Here is a 23,411-nt window from a genome sequence, read left to right on the forward strand (position 1 = left end):
GTTGCAATTCGAGCGGACCGGGTATGTATTTGGAGCGGACCTATGCAGTTCGAGCGGATCTGTTGCAAACCTTGGAGCGGACCAGTTCAATTGGACCGAATAAGCGAACCGAATGAATGTCCGTTCGAGCGGACCAGAAGTTGTTCGTTCGAGCGGATCTATTTCGGATACATTTTTGACCCACTTTTAATTCGAATTTTGACACCAAACTTTCCAGGGTTTGTCTCTATACTGTTGCGAACAATCCTTGAAATTTTGAGACGATTCTGACCGTTGAAAGTTTCCGAACGAAGAAAAGAAGGTGTAGAAGATAGAAATAACGACGAAAATCAGCTATATTCTGCAGATAACCTCCTCCTTGGCTCTGATACCAATTGTAGGATCGTACGCTGACCTAACCAAGTCGTTCAGAGGTAATCTCTCATGTTTCAGATGCGGAATAATAAGAAACACAAGTAGAAATAGCTTGTTCTTCTCCCTAACTGCTTGTTTTATTGATTTAACAAGATTTACAGCTCAATCTTCACACCGGCAGAACCTCGGTGCGGAAATCAACAACAACGATTATCAGATCCGCTCATGAGACATCTATATATAGGGCATCTGGTTCGCTTATGTGGTCATTGTACACATGAGCGAACCCACTAGGTTCACATAAGCGAACCCACTAGGTTCACATAAGCGAACCTCCATATAAAGACCCTATGAGCGAACCTATCACTTTAATCTCATACATTCTTGCATTTTCTCGTATTTCGAGCCCTAATCTATTCAATACAATGATAGACATGATCCCAGACAACTTAGACGAAATCAACAGATGTAGTGCACAAACATTAAGTCGTGTGAATGAATCTGAAATATGCCTGTGTAGTCAAGAGGTTTCAAAGAAAGGACGCGAAAACATGTTCAAGAGGGTATGATCGTATCAACAATACATCACCATCCTCCGGGTTTCAAGAAGTAATCACCAATGATCGATAGTCGAGCCTTCCAAATTCTCTAAACTAGAGTTAGTTCGTATTAGTGTCTCTGCATGGAGAAGCGAGGACGTAGTGTCACTGTGGTGAAGGAATGATGGTTTTGTCTAAGTCAATAGTAGAAATTAGGCATTGCATTAATCAACAAGCATAGGTCGGTACAAAGGGTGGCAAAAAGATTTCACATAACTAAGATAAACTATCATAGGATCAAGATGTGACTCTTGTAGTGTAAGGGGAAAAAGGGGTGAGGTAAATGTGTAGTTCATCGTGTCTGTCTGTAGGTTAAGTAATCCGTATCTCCGTCTTCGAATGTCCCGAAGACTATCCCATCATTAAGAGGCATCCACTTGCTAAGTTGGGTATACAAAGGTGTGAATCAAATTAGAATAAGAATTAGCCACCCAAACAGAGCAATGGGGGGGGAGGTAATCTTGTGTTCGGTGGAAATCGTGGTATGGTTTTTAGCGTTTCGTTATATCGGTTGCGAATCGAAGAAACATGAGGTTGGTGATGTTCATACGAAGAATTAAGAGAAAACAAAATCCAACAAATAACCGAAGAATCCCGTAAACTATTCTGTTCTCCAGGGGCGGTTCCAATAAGGGTGGATGGTGGCAACGGCATGATAAGAAGGTTCGTTGCATCATAGTCACATGAGTACATAATTGTTTCAAAACAGAGTTTGGATACTAGGGTTTTGAGTTGTACAACAACAAACGTGTGTAACTGTGACTGCTTTGTTTCTGGTGACGACGACTAGTGGAGATGATAGGGTTTGTCAACATGGATGCGTGGGTATATTGTTCTCCTAAATCCAAGTTCGTTTGGGCCGGTTCTGGTCTACGTGAATGTCGACGTACAAATCAAATGTATGGAGGGTCAGATCTGAATCCTAACGGTAACGGCGACGTCATGTCGAGACAATCATATGAATAAATAGAACACGTAAGACAGTTGTCGTAGTGGGGCGAAGGGAAAACAGGAAAATAATTTGATCACTACTTGTCAAGTTTCAAGTAGACAGTTGAGTGTCAAAGTGAGAACACTAGGGCTAATAAGGGTAACATGCTACAATGTTAAGTTAGTACACCATAAGCAACACACCATGCAAATGCAAACTAACGAGTAAGCTACATAACATAATTCATACCATTTGAAGTGTTGAGCCTTGCATGTGGAATGAAGTGTCGTTGTGGATCGTTGTGTCACACCCCAAAAACATCACAGCGGAATATAAAACGTAGTGGAGACGGAAGTTGGTGCCCATTTATACCTTGTCAGACGATGCACTCATTTGTTGGACATTTTGTCATAATTTTAAAACATAAATATTAAACATTACCTTTTTAAAAGTCACGACATAACCACATAAGTTAAGTTGTTTTGATCCTCGCGGATCTTATTACAAATGTCCCAGAAAGTTTAAAAGATGTCCAACATATTTAAACAAAACAACATGCATCATCATTCACAAGATACGCCATGATTTCCCGAAGCCGAACTTAGGTACCTGTAGAACACGTTAAAATCAAGTGTCAACACAAAGGAAGGTGAGTTCACATATTCACTTACTACCAACTATATATTAACCATGTTGGGATAATCAATGCTAGACAATAAACAGAATATTAATTCGTCGTTTGACATTGACACAGGGCGACCGGTCACAACGGGGTTGTCAACCCGATAGATCTACCAACAATTCATCGCGTACAATACTTAACTGATTAAACGACATCATGGGCGCAGGGTTCTCCGTTTGAGAACAATATGATGTATGCCTCACGTACAATATATATATCCTACTAATATGACAATTTAATACACGACGTTGTACGAATTCCCCTTACTCTCCATCATATGAGACCCAGTCAAGAATTCATCCCCAACTGTACGGTCCTCTTTCACTTAAGAAATACCGTACGTACAATATTCATTCATCAAAACCGTTTTACTTCGAGACGTGTAACTTATCAAACCTCGTATATTTTCAGCGAAAAAAACATATTTTATATTAAAAGTTATGTTTTATTTCGAAAACATTATTAAACCCTTTTAACGTGTTCCACCCCCAACATATGTACAAAGCAGTAAAAAGAGGGGTTTAGTGACACTCACCTTTGGGTGCGTATTTTAATACCGCAATCGCAGAGATTGATTTTTATATACGTCCTAATATAGGAACAGTTCTAAATCAATATATATATATATATATGTATATTTATATATATAACACAAAAATCCTAAGTTTCCCCGTTTCTTAGAATTATCACATAACTTTGAGATTTTATCGAAAAGTTTTGATTATGTTGGCATGTTAATATATATATGAGTCCATATATATATATATATATATATATATATATATATTTTGATTTTGCGACTTGAACGATTTTATTGGTGACCATTATTGTGTAAATCCGTTAACTCTCCCGTTTATACGCAATATATCTACGATTTGCGCGTCGTAATATATATACATAAACGTTCATATAATTTAACACTGAAACACGCAAAATATTACTAACTTATCCATTTTGTCATTTTTAAGGCAAATATACATAAAACATCTCATATGTATCAAATTTCATGCTCGACAAGTAAGTTACACACTTAATGTGATTTTTACCGTTTCTACCGCACAAAACGCACACATGTACATGCATAATCCAAATCTTTAAAATCATGTTAAAACTTAACATATTTTCACATTCTCATGTTTAAATCACATAACACATTTTAACACATAAGGTTTACCCAAAATTTTGCCCATACTAGTGTACCTAGAAAAATGCGTATTTTAGCGATTCGGTAACGTTTTCGGGCGTCGAAAGTCACGTATGACCAACCAAACACCAAGTAAACTTAAAATTAGTTAAAATACTTATTTTTAAACTAAAAATATCAGTTTATTTAGTTATCTAATTCAGTTTTACAGAAATCACCCGAAAAGCCGATTTTTGACTGTTTTAACGCATAGTTCTGCGTTAAACGTTACCATAACCATCCCAACTTGAAACGACTTGATATTTTAACACAATACATGTTATTTACTGATTAAAATAGTGGTTATAATCAGTTTAGTGTAGTTTTTTCTAAGTCACATAAATCATGCGATTTCACGTATTTTACAACTTTTAATGCACCATGTACAACATGCAAAGCTAGCAAACATTATGACAAAGTTATGTATCATTAAACACTTCAATACCCTTATTTTAGTGTTTATATTCTGATAAAAATGGGTTTTTATCATATCATGTCCAAATCATTTTTTTAAGTTCATATATCATTATGCATGTTTACATTTGAGCATCTAATGCACTCCTACAATTTTATCATCATCATTTATGTTCCAATCTTATTCTAGAACATATTAACATCATGTTTTTAAAATATAACACATATCATTTTTATCATCCAACCATTCAAAATCATTCATGTAATTATCCTTCACATTTAAGATTACATGACAATTTTTATATACATGCATACATATATATATATATACACACATATACACGAAATTTATACACACATATACTTCCAAATCTTCAACATATCACTTTAAAATTTTTAATCACTTTAGAACCTTCTTGCATGATATCTAAAAATCCCTATAATCATCATATATTTCAACAAAGCAAATAATCAAGAACTTTTTCATCAAAAATCAAAATACAACTTATACATGTGTATATGTACACAATCGGTCATGTACACATACATGCACAAACTTATTTTTATTTTATTCAAAACTCATTTGTTTGTTAGTTTCAAGTTAATGTTTAGATTCAAGAATTTAGAGAAACTTTTACTAACTTCTTTACCAATATGAATCAAGAACAATATTTGAAGAAAATAGTTTATACCTTCAAGATTTTAGTTGGGTTTTTGATAAAGATGATGTTTTAGGGTCTTGTTCTTGCTTGAATCCACTTGAAATCACCTCCAAACCTTCTTATGAGCTTGACAACACCTTGGAATGGACATGATCTTCAAGGTTTAAGTTTGAAAATGAAAATGGAAGTGTACAAGAGGGTGTTCGGTCGTGAGCTTGAAGGGGAGAGAGAGAGAAGTGTGTGTGAATTTTGAAATGTGATCTTGGAATTGGAAGCTTATGGTGCATGAATCAAGATTAATCATCACCACTACTCACCATGTATGGACAAGTGTTTAAAATGAAAGAATCAAGGGAATGTGGCTGCCCTATGTGCCGCCCACATGTCCCCCCTCTCACAAATATATATGTACATACACATGTTATATGTAATTTGACTCAAAAACAGGTATTTTACTGAATACCGGGTATTTTATCAAGCGTTTTAGCCCCCTTTTAGTGCATTTTAAATTATTTTTATCATTCTATAAAAATAATCACTCAAAATTATTACAGAAATAATTACCAGTTGTCTTGACTGGCTGTGTTGACAATATTTTGTTTATTTCGCGCAGTATCGTGCGGTACGCGCTCAAACTCGAAAAATAGAGTTTTTTAGCGTTTTAAATTATTTTTCCACACGGATATGATTAAAATTATTATTCTATTCATAATAGACTATTTTTAGGATTTTAACACTGATCGGGTGGTCACCGACATTCGTTCCGCATTTTAAACGTTACGCGATAAGCACTAGTTTTATCGTTGCCAACATAATTTTATACACATCTAAATTTAACAACCCGTCAAATATCATATATTAAAATCATAGTCAGTCATAAATAGTCATGTTACATGTCTACTACACAGATCACTATTGTCCGGTACGGCCTGAGAGACGGGTGTCACAGTCTCCCCCTGTTTAGGGAATTTCGTCCCTGAAATTCTACTTCACATGTTCCGTTTTCGCACTCGGCAGGAAGAGGTGAGGATATTTCTGTTGCATTTGGTCTTGTCACTCCCAGGTGAACTCGGGTCCACGCTTAGAATTCCAACGGACCTTGACCAACTCAATCTTACTCCTCCTGAGTTTCTGGGTTTTCCGATCTAGAACCTCCGTTGGTTCTTCGATAAATCTCAACTTATCGTCCACTCGAACCTCTCCAGGGGGTATAATTAGTGTCTCGTCAGACAGACACTTTTTCAGGTTGGAGACATGAAATACATCATGGACTCCAATTAACTCCTGTGGCAACTTGAGCCTATACGCAACTGGTCCAACTCGAGATACGACTTCGAAGGGACCTATATAGCGCGTGCTCAAATTTCCCCCTTTTCCAAACCTCACTACGCCCTTCCATGGCGATACCTTCGACATCACTCTATCACCAACTTGAAACTCCAGCGGTTTTCTTTGGTTATCTGCATAACTCTTCTCGCCGACTTCAGCCCAACAGAGCGGTGATCGGCACTTCCTTCCATACAGGGCTTCAAACGGAGCGGCTTTTATGCTGGCGTGATAACTATTGTTGTAAGAAAACTCTGCCAAGGGCAAATGAGTATCCCAACTTCCACCGAAATCAATCGCAAACGTTCTCAGCATATCCTCTAATATCTGAATGGTCCTTTCGCTCTGACCATCCGTTTGAGGATGATATGCAGTACTCATATCCAAACTTGAACCCAGTGATTTCTGGAGAGATTGCCAAAATCTGGAGCCAAATCGTCCGTCTCTATCCGAAATGATTGACACAAGTACTCCATGTCGGGCTACAATCTCGTTAAGGTACAGCTGCGATATCTTTTCCGTATTGTCTGTTTCCTTAAGTGCCAAGAAATGAGCAGACTTTGTCAATCGATCTATAATTACCCAGATCATATTGTGTCCACGCGATGTACGGGGTAACTTGGTGATAAAGTCCATCGTAAGATGTTCTCATTTCCACTTAGGAATCTCTGGGTGCTGCAGAAGCCCAGACGGTTTCTGGTGCTCAGCCTTGACCCTAGAGCACGTCAGGCATTTTACTCACGTAGGCCGCAATGTCCTTCTTCATCTTCGACCACCAGTAAAATTCCTTAATTTCCTGATACATCTTGGTAGAATCCGGGTGAATGGAATACTTGGATTTATGAGCTTCGTCCATAACCAATTCACAGAGGTTACCCTTAAGCGGAACCCAAACTCGGTTCATGAAGTACATTACTTCATCCGCTTTTGATATCAGTTTACACTCTAAGCCCTTCAACCATTCACTTCTCATATCCTCATTCTTCAAAGCTTCTCGCTGTGCATCACGAATTCGATCGGTTAAACTCGTTTGTATGTTCAAACCCAATTCGATCGGTTAAACTCGGTTCATGAAGTACATTACTAAGTGCATCTGCAACAACGTTTGCTTTCCCTGGGTGATAACAGATATCACATTCATAATCGTTGAGTAACTCCACCCAACGTCGTTGTCGCATATTGAGCTCCTTCTAATCGAAGATGTGCTAGAAGCTCTTATGGTCCGTGTAAATTGTACACTTCGTGCCAAACAAGTAGTGTCTCCAGATCTTCAAAGCAAACACAATAGCTCCAAGTTCCAAATCATGTGTTGTGTAATTCTTCTCGTGCACTTTCAATTATCTGGACGCATAGGCTATCATTTTGTCTCTTTGCATTAAAACGCATCCAAGACCCAAACGTGAAGCATCACAGTAAACAATGAAATCGTTACTTCCCTCAGGAAGGGAAAGAATAGGTGCACTGCAGAGCTTTTCCTTTAACGACTGAAAAGCTTTCTCCTGCTTCTCCGTCCAGTCAAACTTCCTCTCCTTCTGGGTTAATAGCGTCAATGGCTGCGCTATTCTAGAGAAGTTCTCGATGAATCTCCGGTAATACCCAGCAAGCCCTAAGAATTGTCGCACCTCTGACGGAGTCTTTGAGGCTTCCCAATTCTTTATTGCTTCGATCTTAGACGGATCTACATGTATACCTTTCTCATTTATGACATGTTTTAGGGTCTTGTTCTTGCTTGAATCCACTTGAAATCACCTCTAAACCTTCTTATGAGGTTGACATCACCTTGGAATGGACATGATCTTCGAGGTTTAAGTTTGAAAATGAAAATGGAAGTGTACAAGAGGGTGTTCGGTCGTGAGCTTGAAGGAGAGAGAGAAAGGGTGTGAATTTTTAAATGTGATCTTGGAATTAGAAGCTTTTGGTGCATGAATCAAGATTAATCATCACCACCACTCACCATGTATGGACAAGTGTTTAAAATGAAAGAATCAAGGGAATGTGGCTGCCCTATGTGCCACCCACATGTCCCCCCCCCCTCTCACAAATATATATGTACATACACACGTTATATGTAATTTGACTCAAAAACAGGTATTTTACTGAATACCGGGTATTTTATCTAGCGTTTTAGCCCCGTTTTAGTGCGTTTTAAATTATTTTTATCATTCTATAAAATAATCACTCAAAATTATTACTGAAATAATTACCAGTTGTCTTGACTGGCTGCGTTGACAGTATTTTATTTATTTCGCGCAGTATCACGCGGTACGCACTCGAAAAATAGAGTTTCTTAGCGTTTTAAATTATTTTTCCACATGGATATGATTAAAATTATTATTCTATTCATAATAGACTATTTTTAGAATTTTAACACTGATCGGGTGGTCACCGACGTTCGTTCCGCATTTTAAACGTTATGCGATAAACGTTAGTTTTATCGCTGCCAACATAATTTTATACACATCTAAATTTAACAACACATAAAATATCATATATTAACATCACAGTCAGTCATAAATAGTCATGTTACATGTCTACTACACAGATCACTATTGTCCGGTACGGCCTGAGAGGTCGGGTGTCACACGTTGAGCACTAATCAGGTTATAGTCTGGTTTTTGTCAAAAAGATTTTTCCCTTTTGAAAACCAAGTTCACTATAACCAGTGGCTCTGATACCAATCTGTGACACCCTCAAAATCCACGAGCGGAGTGTTACCGCGAGGTGTGTGGCTGACCAGGATCATACCACCAATCATAATAAACACTAAACAAAGTAACGTAAAACCAATGCAGCTAAACGTATTAAAGTTCACCAAACCAAAGTTCAAAACCAAATTTAAAAAGTCAGCGGAAGCATAAGTTCAAAAACCAAAATATAAGTTAAACGTTTTATAAGTTTATCATGAACACACAGCGGTTCATGTCCCACAACGACTCCTTCCCCATGCAAGCTCCAGCAAATAACCTAACGACCTGCAAAGCATGTGGTAACGTGTCAACAAAAATGTTGGCGAGTTCACAGTTGGTTGTCCGCTTTAATGTTGTTCCAAAAACCATAAGTAGTTAAGTTGTTTCGAAAACCAAAAGTTATCCAGTCCATATTCCCATAACCATATACCGCAGGGGCTTCACCATGTTGTAAACCACTAGACCCATTACCATATCGATTACTGACTTAAGTCATGTTTATGTACCCTATGTCAATGTCTATCATCATTAACAGTGCCCAAGTACATTAGTCCACTCCCGTCCTCTGTGGCACGGTGTGAGGCTTGTCAGACCTAACAGCGCTATTTACCTAATGACCCGTTTGCCATTGGCCCGACGATTAAGTCGATATAAAAACGAGGGACTTCATGATAGAGTTTTGTCTAGTAAGTTTAAGGTTGTTGTCCTACCCAAGGAGGACCGAGGTACGTATTCTACCCAATGAGAATACGCAGATTACATCCCACCTAAGGGGGACAATTGTTACTTAACCCATTCCGATTACATCCCACCCAAGGGGGACAGTTGTTACTTAACCCATTCCGAAACCACCGGGAATCCCATGCTTTGACGAAAGTGTGAACTCACATTTGGTTGCTCGGTTGAACTCTTAAAATAGCTAACGGTCAGGTTTGGTCAATCACGTCCTAGTATGATTACCATTTAGTTTATTAATGATTTCAAATAAAGCACAAAGTTCCTACACGCATCTACCACATAACATGCACTCACTTTAACAGTTCATGCCCATATAAACATTCCACCTATAGCTACTCAAGAGCAAGCATACAATATTGCACATAACACTTTCATTGACATATAACATGTTGGATCATTGTCAGATAACATAACCGACACTTAGACACGCAAATCACTACTTATATCGTTTCAGCTTGAACATTCAAAACTGGGCTGCTTTCGAGTATTTTAATAAAATAGTTAACTTGTTCCAAAAATTCTCAAATTTTTACAGAATGTTCTAAACAGTCCAAATATTATTGTGTAAAAATCTCGGGATCCAATTCATTATCAATTATTTAAAAAAAATCATTTACTAGGCTGCAATCAGATTCGTCACTTTCTGACTACAGTCCACTAAAAAAATCATTTAAAATTCATCGTAATTCCGATTGATGAAATTCTAGTTGGAGATTTACAACAACATCAGTGGCCATCTATAGTACAAATTTCGTGACCTGGCCCTATCCAGATTTCAAGTTATGATGAAAAACATAACACATATTTTCTGCAGAAAAATGCAGCTTTTGCTGCTATACAAAACGGACCTTTAACAATAGCAAACGACCTTGAAAAGATATGATTCTAGTGCCATTTGATTCGTTTTTCGAAAACATATAATTTAGACTTTAGAAAATCAATTTTTCGATTTATAACAGTCCATTTGTAGCCAACTGAAGTTTTTTACATTTAAACAACACCAAAACGCGTATAAACAATCCCGACCCTTCCTATTAACAACTAACAGCAGGTTAACCGTCATCTACCATCTAACCCTACCAATAATCACAAACCCTAGCCCTACCACATCATGATTTTTCACAAAAACGCAGCCAATGGTCATTTACTCACACAAACTATCGATTACTTCAACTAATCGCATACTTAACCGTAGCAAATCATATAACATCAAAACCCTAGCATGTTAACTAAAAATCACAGCCATGTTTCTACAAAAATCACACCTAGAATATCAATCCAAAGCAAGAACACTAACCTTGAAGCAAGAGAAGGGATTACGAGGAAGTGGAAGGCGAATTAAGAAGCCAAACTAGGATTTTAATTTGCGCAGGGGGGGGGGTTTCCTTCTGGTCGACGTACACAAGGAGGGTATTTGGGTTTTGGTTTTTGATTTCTTTTTTCCAAAGTCAAGTAATTATAATTAAAATGCAAGGAGGTTGGACTAATGGGCTACAAGGAACAAGGGAGTGTAGTCTTGGGCTCAATTTTTTGAACCAGGGTATGGGAGTGGGGTTTGGGCTCGTTTGTGGCGCAAGGGGGAGAGGAGTGGGCTTGGGTTGGGTTTTAATAAGTGACGGTTGCGCACTAAGTGACGGTTTCGCAAGATAACGGAAATAATTAATTAAAACGTTGCGTATCGCGTAATAATATTTTATAATGCTTTGATTCACAAAATATAATATTCCAATATTTCAGTTTCGGGTTTCGGTTTCACATAATTCACATTACACATTACTAAGCACACCATCGTTCAAATAAAATAAATCACCAAATTCAATTCATTTAACGTACATGTAATTACACAGTAAAACGAAATGTTCAGGGATTTATACGAGTTGTCACACAAGCAAGCATTGGAAGTGCAAGTAAGCTTGAATATGTTGAAATTATATACCAGGTTAACGGAAATGAACTCATCCGTTGGAGTTGATTGATTCCAAATTTTGACTGTGCTAAATGTGATAAGTAATTTGTATATTATTCTAGTTTTCCAAATGAATGGAGTTTTTATGATTAATTAGGGAGGAAGATATAATCCCAATATTTAAACTCAAGTGAAACATTTTCAAGAGAAAATTAGCAAGAAAGAGATCTGACATCAAGAAACAACAATAAAAATTGTTTGCTTTTTTAATCAAGAATTCGACTTTTTACATTATTCCACTATCAAGATTGGTCTTGGCTGACTTTTGTTTTTCTATATCTTCAGGTGTTCATCAAAGATTAGGTTGCAAGTACGTATTTATCGCCCAAAGTACTTGAGGTACCGGTATTGGATCCTGCAAAGTAAGCATCTGACACTGCCAATTTACATTTGATTAGTGAAATACATAACGAATTTCAATTGCATTTTGAAATGGCAGAACTATGAAACAACCAGCTGGAATCTTGAATGTGAAAGTGATAAAGGCGGAGCTTCGATGGGCTTCTGATGTTTTCGCAATGCTAAAACTTACAGATGAGAAGCTTCCATACAAGAAAACAACTGTCACACTCAAGACGATGAATCCTGAATGGAATGAAGAGTTCAATCTAGTTGTGAAAGATCTTGAAGTTCAAGTGCTAGAAATCATACTTTTCAGCTGGGAATCTGAAGAGGTATGGTCCCAAATCCATGCACACACGGCAAGGACCACACCACTTTTATCCAAGATGACGCCTACATCAGCAGAGTATATCCAGAAGCTTCTAGCTTCTAGAAGCTTCTGGAAGAAATCGCAGGTGACACCAAAGATGCTCCTCCAGACAAAAAGGACAACACGTGTCACCAATGATCGGACGCCACCCGGACCTGCAACATCATCCTAGGACAGGCCGACATCTCCTAATACAATGCTCCTATCTGGACAAATAACGGTGCGCCACGTCATCCACTACTCTGAGTACAACAGAGGAGACCAAGACGATATTCCTCTTGGTCAGACAGCTGGCACCCAGTAGCAGCTGGCAAGGCCGCTCCTTCCTCCTTCATCCTTCGGCTATAAATAGGACACTCCTCCTTTAGGTTTTACATTCTTCTCTTTCTCTCTATTTCACCTACAAGACACACTATTCTCCTCAGAACAGTACTTATTCTCACGCCGGAGGGTGGTCACAAGGAGAACCCCCTATTCTCCTCCTTGTGGCGAGTCACCGGTGTTCTGTTTTGTAGGAACCTAGCGACCGGCGAGTGGAGGAAGAGACTGAATCCCTAAACATGAGACAGCCCAGCTGGTTAGCTTAAGTGTTAACCAGTGTTTTCATGAGTAACAGAAAGCTGGACAGTAATTTTAGATCTAACTTACCAGTTTGACTTGAAAAGTCAAAGGCATGATCTTTCTTTGTAATCTAGGTAGGAAAACAAGAAAATATTGGAATGACTTTAGTGAGATTGGAATATCTTAATCCTGAAGAACCAGAGACCCTAATTGTTGAACTCTGGGAGAACCCTGGCCCAACTGACCCAGAAAACGAGAAGTTTCATGGCGAAATGGTGGTTGGAAACATGATGATTGAACTGGTTTACAAACCATTTGGAGAAGAAGTAAGTGCAACACGAAAGGCTACAGTAGGAACTCGTGTCTATGAAGGCAAAGATCTCGAAGGAAAACATCACACGAATCCATCAGTTCGTATACTTTTCAATGGGGAAGAGAAAAACACCAAGGTTTGTTTCCATATATGCATGCAGTCAGGTTTATGGTAACATGAAAATTTATTTCAACAATGTTTTATGGTAAAAAGTAGGGGTGTGAATTTCTGACACGAATTGAAAACCCGACACAAACCTAACACAAAATTTGCGGATTTAGGTTTAGTCTAAACGGGTTAGGGTCAGTTTCAGGTTGAACCCGCGAACCTGTTTAGGTTAACGGGTCGAGTTCGGGTCAACCTGGTCGGGTTGGCGGGTTAACCCGTTTAACACATTTATACTATATTATATTTTTTTACAATATATTTTGTGTCATAAATGAAATGGTGTGTGTATTTTATAGCATGATTATAACTTCATAAGAGAAATTAACATATATTTTATAATTTAAATATGATATTATTATATACATTTGTGTTTCTTAAGTAAATTTTAATTTTAATATATTAATTTTAGAAAAAAAAATTCGGGTTGAACGGGTCATGTTCGGGTCAACTCACGAAACTTCGGGTCATGTTCGGGTTCATATGTATGATATGATTTTCGGGTTGGGTTTGGGTTTGTGTAAAATTTTTAGGTTCGAGTCGACTTAAACCCGCCAACCCACGAACATGACCCGTTTAACACCCCTACTAACAAGACTTATGACATTTTATATTCAATTCTAGGTTAGTACATAGATATCTTAAAATCTTAAATAGCGATTTTTTGCGTCTTAGAGTTCACAAAAAGGCATAGTATTTGCTATCTTTCACTATCTTAAATAGCGATTTTTTGTCCTATAGCAATTGAAGTCCACTATCTTTTGTTATCTTTGGTCTTGACAACTCCAAGGCATAGTATTTGCTATCTTTCACCAATTTTTTTTTAAATATACCCCATTTTTTAAATAAAATCGTAACATTGCTACTTAATTAAATTGCGTACTATTTACATCATTTTCACAGCATATTAAGGAGAACTGCAATCCGAGATTAGAAGAGCAACCAACCAACGAGAAAATACATTTGGAAGTTATCAGTACTTCCAAAATACAACAACAACCATACCCAGTAAATCCCACAAATAGCAGAGCTACTTATAGGGTCTGGGGAGGGTGGGATGTAGACAGGCCTTGCCTCTATCCCTAGGGATAGAGAGGTTGCTTCCAAAGAGACCCTCGGCTCGAAAACGAACAGTAAACCAACACAACAAGTCAAAGAATATAGAAAGAATACAGAAATAAGAAGTCGCCCATTACCAAGAAAGTGATCAGAGTAGCACAATATAATGTAAATCACGTATCATAGTATACAACATCATTTGGGCATAAACACAATGTAAATCATGTATAATAGCATACAACATCATTTGGGCATAAACACAAGAAGGCAATCACTGGAAAAGTCCCTTAAAGAATAAGAAAAACCTACGCCCCGGAAATCCACCTAAGACCGCTAGAAGTCCTTAACCCTAATCCTACGCTTCCACGAAGTCCGATCGTGGACCATATCCTCAGAAAGATGCAACTCTGGTAAATCATGCCTAATCTGCTCATCCCATGTCAGTTTAGGTCTGCCTCTTCCTTTCCTTCCCTGCACAGTAAGAGTTTCCACTACTCTAACTGGTGTCGTCGCTTCCCTCCGCTTCACATGCCCAAACTATCTCAATCTCCCCTCCTTAATCTTCTCTCATATACTAGCCACTCCTAGTCTTTCCCTAAAAACCTCATTTCTTATCCGATCTAACCTCGTGTGTCCACACATCCACCTCAGCATCCTCATCTCTGCTACCTCCATCTTTCGCGCTTGTGTTTTCTTGAAAGCCCAACAGTCTGTTCCATATAGCATAGCTGGCCTAACTGCTACCCTGTAAAATTTCCCCTTTAGTTTAATTGGGAACCTCCTATCGCACAATACCCCACTGGCTGCCCTCCATCTACACCAGCCAACCTGTATGCGATGGGTTACATCACTATCTATGTCACCATCTCTTTGAACAAACGACCCTAGATACTTAAATCTAGTTACCTGCGGGACCAATTGATCCTCAATGATGATTTGGGTTTCATCGTCAATGGCTACACCGCTGAAATCACAGTGTAGATACTCAGTCTTGGATCGACTAATCCTTAGGCCCTTGCCCTCTAAAGCTACTCGCCACTCCTCTATCCTCTTGTTTAGGCACTGTTTAGTCTCTACAATCAACACAATATCGTGTGCAAAAAGCATGCACCACGGAACTGTCTCCTGAATCAACTTGGACAACTCATCCAAGACAACCGCAAAAAGAAAAGGGCTCAACGCAGACCCCTGGTGGAGTCCTACCTCCACAGGAAAGAAGTTTGTATCTCCTACAGGCGCGCGGATAGTAGTCTCTGTTCTATCGTACGTATCCTTAATTATGTCTATATACTTCCCCGGTAGCCCTCGACCCTCCAAACTATCCCAAATCAGTTACCGTGGGATAGTGTCATATGCCTTCTCCAGGTCGATAAACACCATATGTAAATCTTGCTTCTTCGCTCTATATTTTTCCATCAGCCTCCTTAGAATATGTATCGCTTCTGTAGTTGACCTCCCTTTCATGAATCCAAATTGGTTTATTGAAACCTGAGTTTCTCTTCTAATTCTAGTTTCAATTACCCTCTCCCAGAGCTTCATAGTGTGACTTAGCAGTTTGATTCTTCTGTAGTTCCCACAACATTGAGCGTCTCCTTTATTCTTGTATAAAGGCACCATGACGCTGCTCCTCCACTGATCTGGCATTTTCCCTGTCTCGAAAATACAATTGAACAAAAGTGTTAACCATCGGACTCCTTCTTCTCCCAAACACTTCCACGCCTCAATCGGTATGTTGTCCAAACCCACTGCCTTGCCTCTTCCCATCTTCCTTAGTGCCATCCTCACCTCGTCATGTGTGATCCTCCTACAGTAGAAATTATTCTGTTGTCGTCTTTGAAACCTGGGTGTAACACCACGTCAAAACGTGTCCAATTATATATAAACACGTGTCCTAAACTCTAAATATGCGAAAGATGGAGTTTGAAGGACTAAAGTTAACAAACGGTGAAACTATGCTTACAGAAGGACTAAAAGTATCAACATGCCAAACTTGAGCCTCTGAATGACCAAACGTGATAAATATATTCTTAAAAGGGTGATCAATTGGATATAAGAAGTCATTTGTGAAAATAATCGGAAGATTATGAAACTACAAGGGTTAAAAGTGTCAACATGTCAATTCTAACCTCTGAGTGACCTTTTAACGAAACTGAGACTTCAAAATATCCAAATATACTCTCAAGAATAAGTGGTAAAATTTCACGTGATTCCGAGATCGTTAAGCATGTTTTCCAAACTTTGGGCTAAAAGTGTCAACATGATGAAACTTGCTTTCATAATGATATTTAACGAACCCGAGCATAAAAAAGTTGGTTTATTCATCCTTGAGCTTCATCAAACTAACTACAAGGGCCCTATATGTCAACAACAAGGTTAAAAAGGGTTTAAAAGCACCAGGGACTGAATCTGCCAACATCGAAACTTGGTTTACCAGTTCAGACAGGTCACGCGGCCAGCATAAGCCCCCCCCCCCCCCCCCCATGGCTTATGCGGCCCGCCAGAGAGTGCCAGTAACAGAAAAACATTGCAAGGTGCGGGTTTGGCCTGTTCCACTGCCTTAACCTCAAAGTTATCTACCTATGGAGCTACAAGTCGGTTTATTTCACTTGCTAGGACACCTGGGGTGATCCTAGGGCCTCCCTTAACACCTGGAAAGGATCCATGATCTTGCAATTCACTATATAAGAAAGCTAGTTCTTGAGTTCATATGCTCACTTGCAACATTTGCTAATCAACAACATCTGGAGCTTGCTAAGGACAAGGAGAAGACTATCAAGTGTAGAAAAGATTGCTTGGACCTTTAGTAAGCCTCTAATTACTTGTTAAGTCGTTATAATTAGCTTAATTACTCTAAAGTCAAACTTAGCGTAAATTTAGTTTGACTTTCGTTTTAATTACATATGGTTTAACCACTGATCAAATTGAAAGTGGTTATAAGACCATATTAGTGTAGGTGATTAACCCTTAAAAGGGCATCTACTAATTATCTCATTTGACCAGTTAATTGTCGGGTCAAAGTAGTTTGACAAACTGGACAGAAATTACAAAAATGATTAAAACAAATAAACCAGAGGTTCTAAATTATATTTTAGCATTCTAATGACTTTGTAATAAATATTAAAACATGTTTTATCTTTCCTAACCCGACAATTAATAGTCTAAGGTCAGTTTATAACCGAAAGTCGCAAAAGCTTGACTTTTGCTTTGATTTTCAGTTCTGATGTTAGTGCATGCATCTGTCGACTTCGTCTTGTATCGATTCTTGTACTTAGATAGTTTGAACAGGGCACGTACTTCGAGATAGATGTAATTTCGCATGGAGGACTAATTTCGCTTGAATGAACCTTGATTCTAATTCCGTACAGAATTAGATTCCGCATGGAATCTAATTTCACTTGGAACTGGTTCAAACTGATATGATCCTCTTACACAAACTCACAAAAAAATTGTCTGTAAATATTTCTTTACTGCATTTTCATTTTATGCAAAAAATCCCAAAAAGATTTTAAGTGTGTTTTAGCATAAAATTTTGAAAAACTCAAAAAGATTTTCAACAACTGGTGTTGAAGAGCTGATTTTCAAAATTCCAAGTGCTAAACATGAGAACATTTCGTGAGGGGGAGTCTGTGTTTAAAGGTTTTTAACTTTAATCCTACATGTGGTGATTAGAAGGTTTTAAATGTTTCTATCCCACTGTACTGATAATGATTGTTGAAAGAGATTTACAAGAGGCGTCTGAGATTATCAAATCTTAATATTATAAAACTTATGTTTGTGGTAGAGTATGTGCATGAGTGTTTGGTTTCTGTGTTTGGAGCAAAAAGCCAAGTCACGATCCTGATCTTGTGAAAGCTTCTAGCATATCGAAATGGGGAGTTTGAAGATATCTGAGTAGAATGTGAGCCAGGTGACACTCCTGGAGCTGATGAATTAAAGGAATCAAGATATCTGATCAAGAGGATTGAAGACAGAAAAGAGCCAGATCAAGATCTTGGGCTATAAGAAGATAGAGCCTGTCTGAGATCCTAATTCGTTGAAGATCAACATTCGAGGAGAGTTTATTTGAGGGGAGTTTGTTGGTACTGATAAAAAGCAGACAGACTGGTAAAGACTGAAGATGCGAAGACTCGACACTTTAAGACTCGTCAACATTCGAGGGGGAGTCTGTTGGTGCATGTGATGTGCACAAAATGCAACATATAAATTACATCAATTGTGGCTTAAAACTAACCGTTTTTAGTACTAACGTTGGAAAAAGTGTGCTTTTGTCTTCCTTTTGTATTTTCAGGATTAAATGAGCTCAAAAAACAAAAGAAGCAAAAAGACAGCAAAATCTAACATAAATACAAGAAAAGGAACAAAAGTGATATGCCCGACCCCCCAACAACATCTTCCTAAGCAAAACTGAGAAGACAGAAGACTGAACACGCCCCGTGCTCAGCGAGCACGGGGCCGTGCCCAAGTAGCAACAGAAAAGACAAACCTATAGAAACTTCTACTGCCCACCACGGGGCCGTGCCCAGCGGACACGGGGGCGTGGTCAACTTCCTGCAGGCGCATTTATTGTAATTGCGAATTACAATTAATGAAGAAAGAGAGTGTCATATGGACACGGGGCCGTGCCCGAGCTTCTGTTCAACCTATAAATAGGAGTGTTTGGAGCTCTTGCAACTCATCCCTTGGCACACCACCTCTCTCACACTTCACCCACCACCCACCACCACCATACACCATCATCCACCACCATCATCCATTGTCCATCATAGAGTGTGTGAGTCGTCTCAGGATCGAAGATTGATCGTAAGAGTTCTTGACAATCAAAGGCCATGTTTGCCTAAGTCTCTTACATCACTTAGTGAAGACAAGTGTTTAGTGTAATACTTTTTATTTTTAATCTTTTGCACTTTTTAATTGGTTTTGTATTAATGACTTTAATTACTAGTTTCTTATGTTGAAGGTGATTCTTCCTTATCGTTTGTCCGTGGTGTCTTGGCATTATTTTACTGTCTATATAAAATAAAAGATTTTCACCATTCATATCTCCACGGTCTATATGGAGGTATGTTGGCTACCTGGTCGGGGGTTAAGGGAACGGTTTGGTAAGAGTCTTGCCATTGTTCAGTGTATAGATCCTGCAAAGGACCTGGGTCAAATTTAGTAGGACCTCCTTCAATACCCAAAGGTATTGGGTGGCGGGGGTCCAAACTCTTTGATCCTCTCATAAGTTAAACTACTATTAAAACTATAACCCAGCTACTTAGGACTGTATCCCTGCTGACTCAGACTACTTAGCTGAGGGTAACGTCGCCTTCAAAAGAGGGGCCTACCACATTATGCATTAATAACTTAATTAATTATCTTTCAATAATCCAATCCTTTAGAATTGTATCCTTGCTGACTCAAACTACTGGGTTGAGGGTAACGTCGCCTTCAAAAGAGGGGCCTACTACAATAACTAAGATAATCACTTAAACAAGTGCAAAAGTGCGAAAATAATCAAAGGTTACACTGCACACGAGTCGGATCCAAGTGATTCATCTTGTCTATTTGTTTTTACTTTTATTTTATTTTTCAGCATTTTAGTTAGTTTTATTTTCTTAGTTTAAAACCTTTTTCTAACATTTTGATTTGATTAGACGTTGAGGATAAACCGATGCTAAAAGCTCTTGTGTCCTTGGACGACCTCGGTATCTTACCAACACTATACTACGTCCACGATGGGTGCACTTGCCCATATGTGTGTTTAGTGTTAGTAAATATCATGTTTTATAAATTTAAAACTTGGCTAAAAAGTGTAAAAAGGGCTTAAAATATATACCTAAAATATAACACACTTCACGCACATCAAGTTTTTGGCGCTGCTGCCGGGGACACAAGGATTTTAAGAAAGTTAGGAATCAACGGCCTAATCATTTTTTCTATTTTCTTTTTATTTTTTTTAGGATTTTCTTAATTTTTCAGCTTCTGCAGAGCTCAGCACGGGCCGTGCCTGGTCGGACACGGGCCGTGCCTAGTAGTGTCACTGGCAATTTTTATTTTCTGAGTTACAGAGGGCTGAGCACGGGGCCGTGTCGGTGCAATACGTGGCCGTGTCCAACTTTCCAGTAACAGGGATCCGGAAAACAATCGTTGTATCTCCGACCACGGGCCGTGTTCACTGAGCACGTGGCCGTGGTGAACTTTCTAACCAGCGTTCTTTTCTATTTTTATTGTAGGACTTGGAACCAAACGCCACATCTGAATCTTCTACGTAGTGTATGAGCTCCAGTTCTAATAAAGACATAAAAGAACCTCTAGAAGAACCCGAACGCTTTCTCAGAAAAAGACTTAAAGCTAAAAACCAAGAGAAAGTTTCGGGGGAACCGCTTCCAATGGCGGACCAACGTACCCTTATGGATTACCTACGACCCACCGTGGGTAATCTCGGCGCAACTATCAATGCACCGAATGTTGAAGCCAACAACTTCGAACTTCGGCCACATTTGATACAAATGCTTCAAAACTCTGCAACCTTCCATGGGCTTGTGGACGAGGATCCCCATCTACATATTACTAATTTCTTAGAAATATGTGATAACTTTCGGATCAATGGAGCATCAAATGACGCCATCCGCCTTCGAATGTTTCCTTTTTCACTAAAAGACCGAGCAAAAGCTTGGCTCAACGCCCTCCCAGTCGGTTCGGTAAACACCTGGGATGAACTAGCCCAAAATTTTCTATATAAGTATTTCCCTCCCGCTAAAACAGCTAAATTAATGACTGAAATTAATACATATTCACAAGAGGACGGGGAATCCTTATATGAAACTTGGGAAAGGTTTAAGGAGCTATTGCGAAAGTGTCCTCATCACGGTCTTGCGATTTGGCAATAAGTATCCACTTTCTATAATGGGTTGTTGCCACACACAAGACAAACACTTGACTCTAGCTTCGGGGGACTTTTAGGTAATCTCCGCCCACATGAAATATACAATCAAATTGAGGAAATTGCTCAAAACAATTTTCAGTGGCACACTCCACGAGGTAATAAATCTATTGCCCCGGGCGCCAATAAGGTTGATGAAAGCACTTCTTTACAAGCCCAAATCGAGGCCCTTTCTTCAAAAATTAAAAAGTTAGAAATGGCAAAAACGGTCTCGGTTATGGCTTGTGAAGGGTGTGGTGGGCCACATGAAAATTGGAGTTGTATGAAAGAAACAGACGATCAACCAGAATCGGTAAACTACATTGATAATAGATCTAGGCCGTCGGGTCCTCCAACGGGTACCTATAACCAAGGATGGCGTAACCACCCTAACCTTGGTTGGAGAGAACCCGGCAACAGTAGTAACCAACAAAGTCTAAATCAACGAACAAACTTTCAACAACCAAGAAATGAGTCACTGAAGAAACACTAGATAAATGGTTGGAACCGAAATATCTAGGGGGTTTTAATCCGCATAAAAGGGTTAGCTCTCTCTCGGTTGATTCAGTTGCTACCGAACTTCTTCTCCGGTGATTCTGCAAAAAAGAGCACCGTTAGCCTCGCCAAGGGGAGAAGAGGGTTCTCTCCTTGACCCGACTCCGGTGTGAGAATAAGTATTGGTAATGGAGAAGAGATAGTATTTGAGAAGTGAGTGTGATCTGAGTTTATACCTGAACAGTTCTCGTATTTATAACCGGGAGTTTGGGAGGGAAAACCTGTTATTGAAAAGATGACGGAAGATGCTAACGCCGTAGCGGTTATATTTTCTTCCGTTAAGTTCTTTGATCCCCTGTTAAGTTGTCTCGATCCGATGTGAATGCACACGGATCGTGGTTTGATCTATGGCTGGGGGATTGCCACGTGGAAAGTGATTAATTGGAGATCATTCTCCAATTGCATGCTTTCGTTGTGGTTTCAGGGATGCTTGTGGTAATGACACGTGTCCAGACGGTTATAACCGTCTGGGTGGTGCACGATCATATTCTTTCTAGAAGATTACTGCTGTAATCTAGTGTGACACCTTACTGTGTGTACACAGATGAATAAATCCCAAGTCTGGGTAAAATGATATCCAAGTTTGGATATTTGGGCGGAAGTATTGATCTCAGGATTTTAATGGAAGAAGGCGCAAGGATTTTATGCTTTCCTTTGAGCGCGCGACTATAATTTGTTGATTACTTTCTCCCTTTTGTAAGACCAATGCGCGGCCACGCAAGGTTAAAAGGTTGAAAGGCCAGTTTGTGGTATGGTCTCAAATCCTTTTTATGAGGTTTTTGGGACCTTACCCCTTCAAGTCCCCCCAGTCTAGTGTTGTACTTATGCAAATAAGTGGAGCACTGGACTTAAGAGAGGGAAATGTTTTTGGGCGGGAAAAAATAAGAAATCTTCTGTGAGAAGATTGAATTTTTTTTTGTAAAGATTTTTTACTTTCAACGAGACTGGTGCAGTAAATTGATTTGACAACCTGTCATTGTCAGTTGTTTTTTACTGTCCATGTCTTATACGCGCGCGTGCAAACGCGTGTGTGTTCTGATATTTCTTTTTTCTGCTGCTTGGGGAACTGTGATACCCGGAACAGTCGCTGTGACGGTTACCGATGCTATTTATTGCGATAAGTATATATAACGTTTGGGTACCCTTCTCTGTTTAATCATTGTTTTGTTGAAAAATTTTCTTCCCTTCTTTGTTTAAAAGAAAATCTACTGTTCCCCTTCTTATGTCAACCGGAGAACATCAAGAAGGTCTTGCTGAAGAGATGTCGATTGAACTTCCACCGTTGAAGTGGTCTAGAGCGTCTTTTGATGGTTTAGTTCAGAATTTCAAGTTTCCAGAAAGCTGGGGTGCTCTGTACCCTGAAGAGGGAATCTTGATGCCTTTGTTACGGAATCTGTTCCTGGTAAGTAGCATCTTTCCTTTTTTTTATGCGGACTAGATCCTTATGGATTTTTACTTTCCCAGAGGTTACTGTTGCTCCTATTCCCACAGAACTGCAACCTGTGGAAAATGAAGAACTCCCCTCTACCCCTCCACATGCTTCTGACCAGCTGAAACCTACAGAGGTTGCAGACGATGGTGTGGAGAAGATTGTTGAAGC

The 23,411-nt window shown here is 39.0% G+C and overlaps 1 non-coding gene across 1 annotated transcript; it reads right to left on the reverse strand.

Annotated features, from left to right (window-relative positions):
* Positions 1–21,101: 21,101 nt before the first annotated feature.
* Positions 21,102–21,208, reverse strand: LOC118486960. Its single transcript, XR_004880127.1, has one exon. It is a non-coding gene; the product is annotated as a small nucleolar RNA R71 (small nucleolar RNA).
* Between the last annotated feature and the right edge of the window lie 2,203 nt (positions 21,209–23,411).

Source organism: Helianthus annuus, chromosome 14 (genome assembly GCF_002127325.2).
Source record: "Helianthus annuus cultivar XRQ/B chromosome 14, HanXRQr2.0-SUNRISE, whole genome shotgun sequence".
Lineage (NCBI taxonomy): Eukaryota > Viridiplantae > Streptophyta > Magnoliopsida > Asterales > Asteraceae > Helianthus > Helianthus annuus.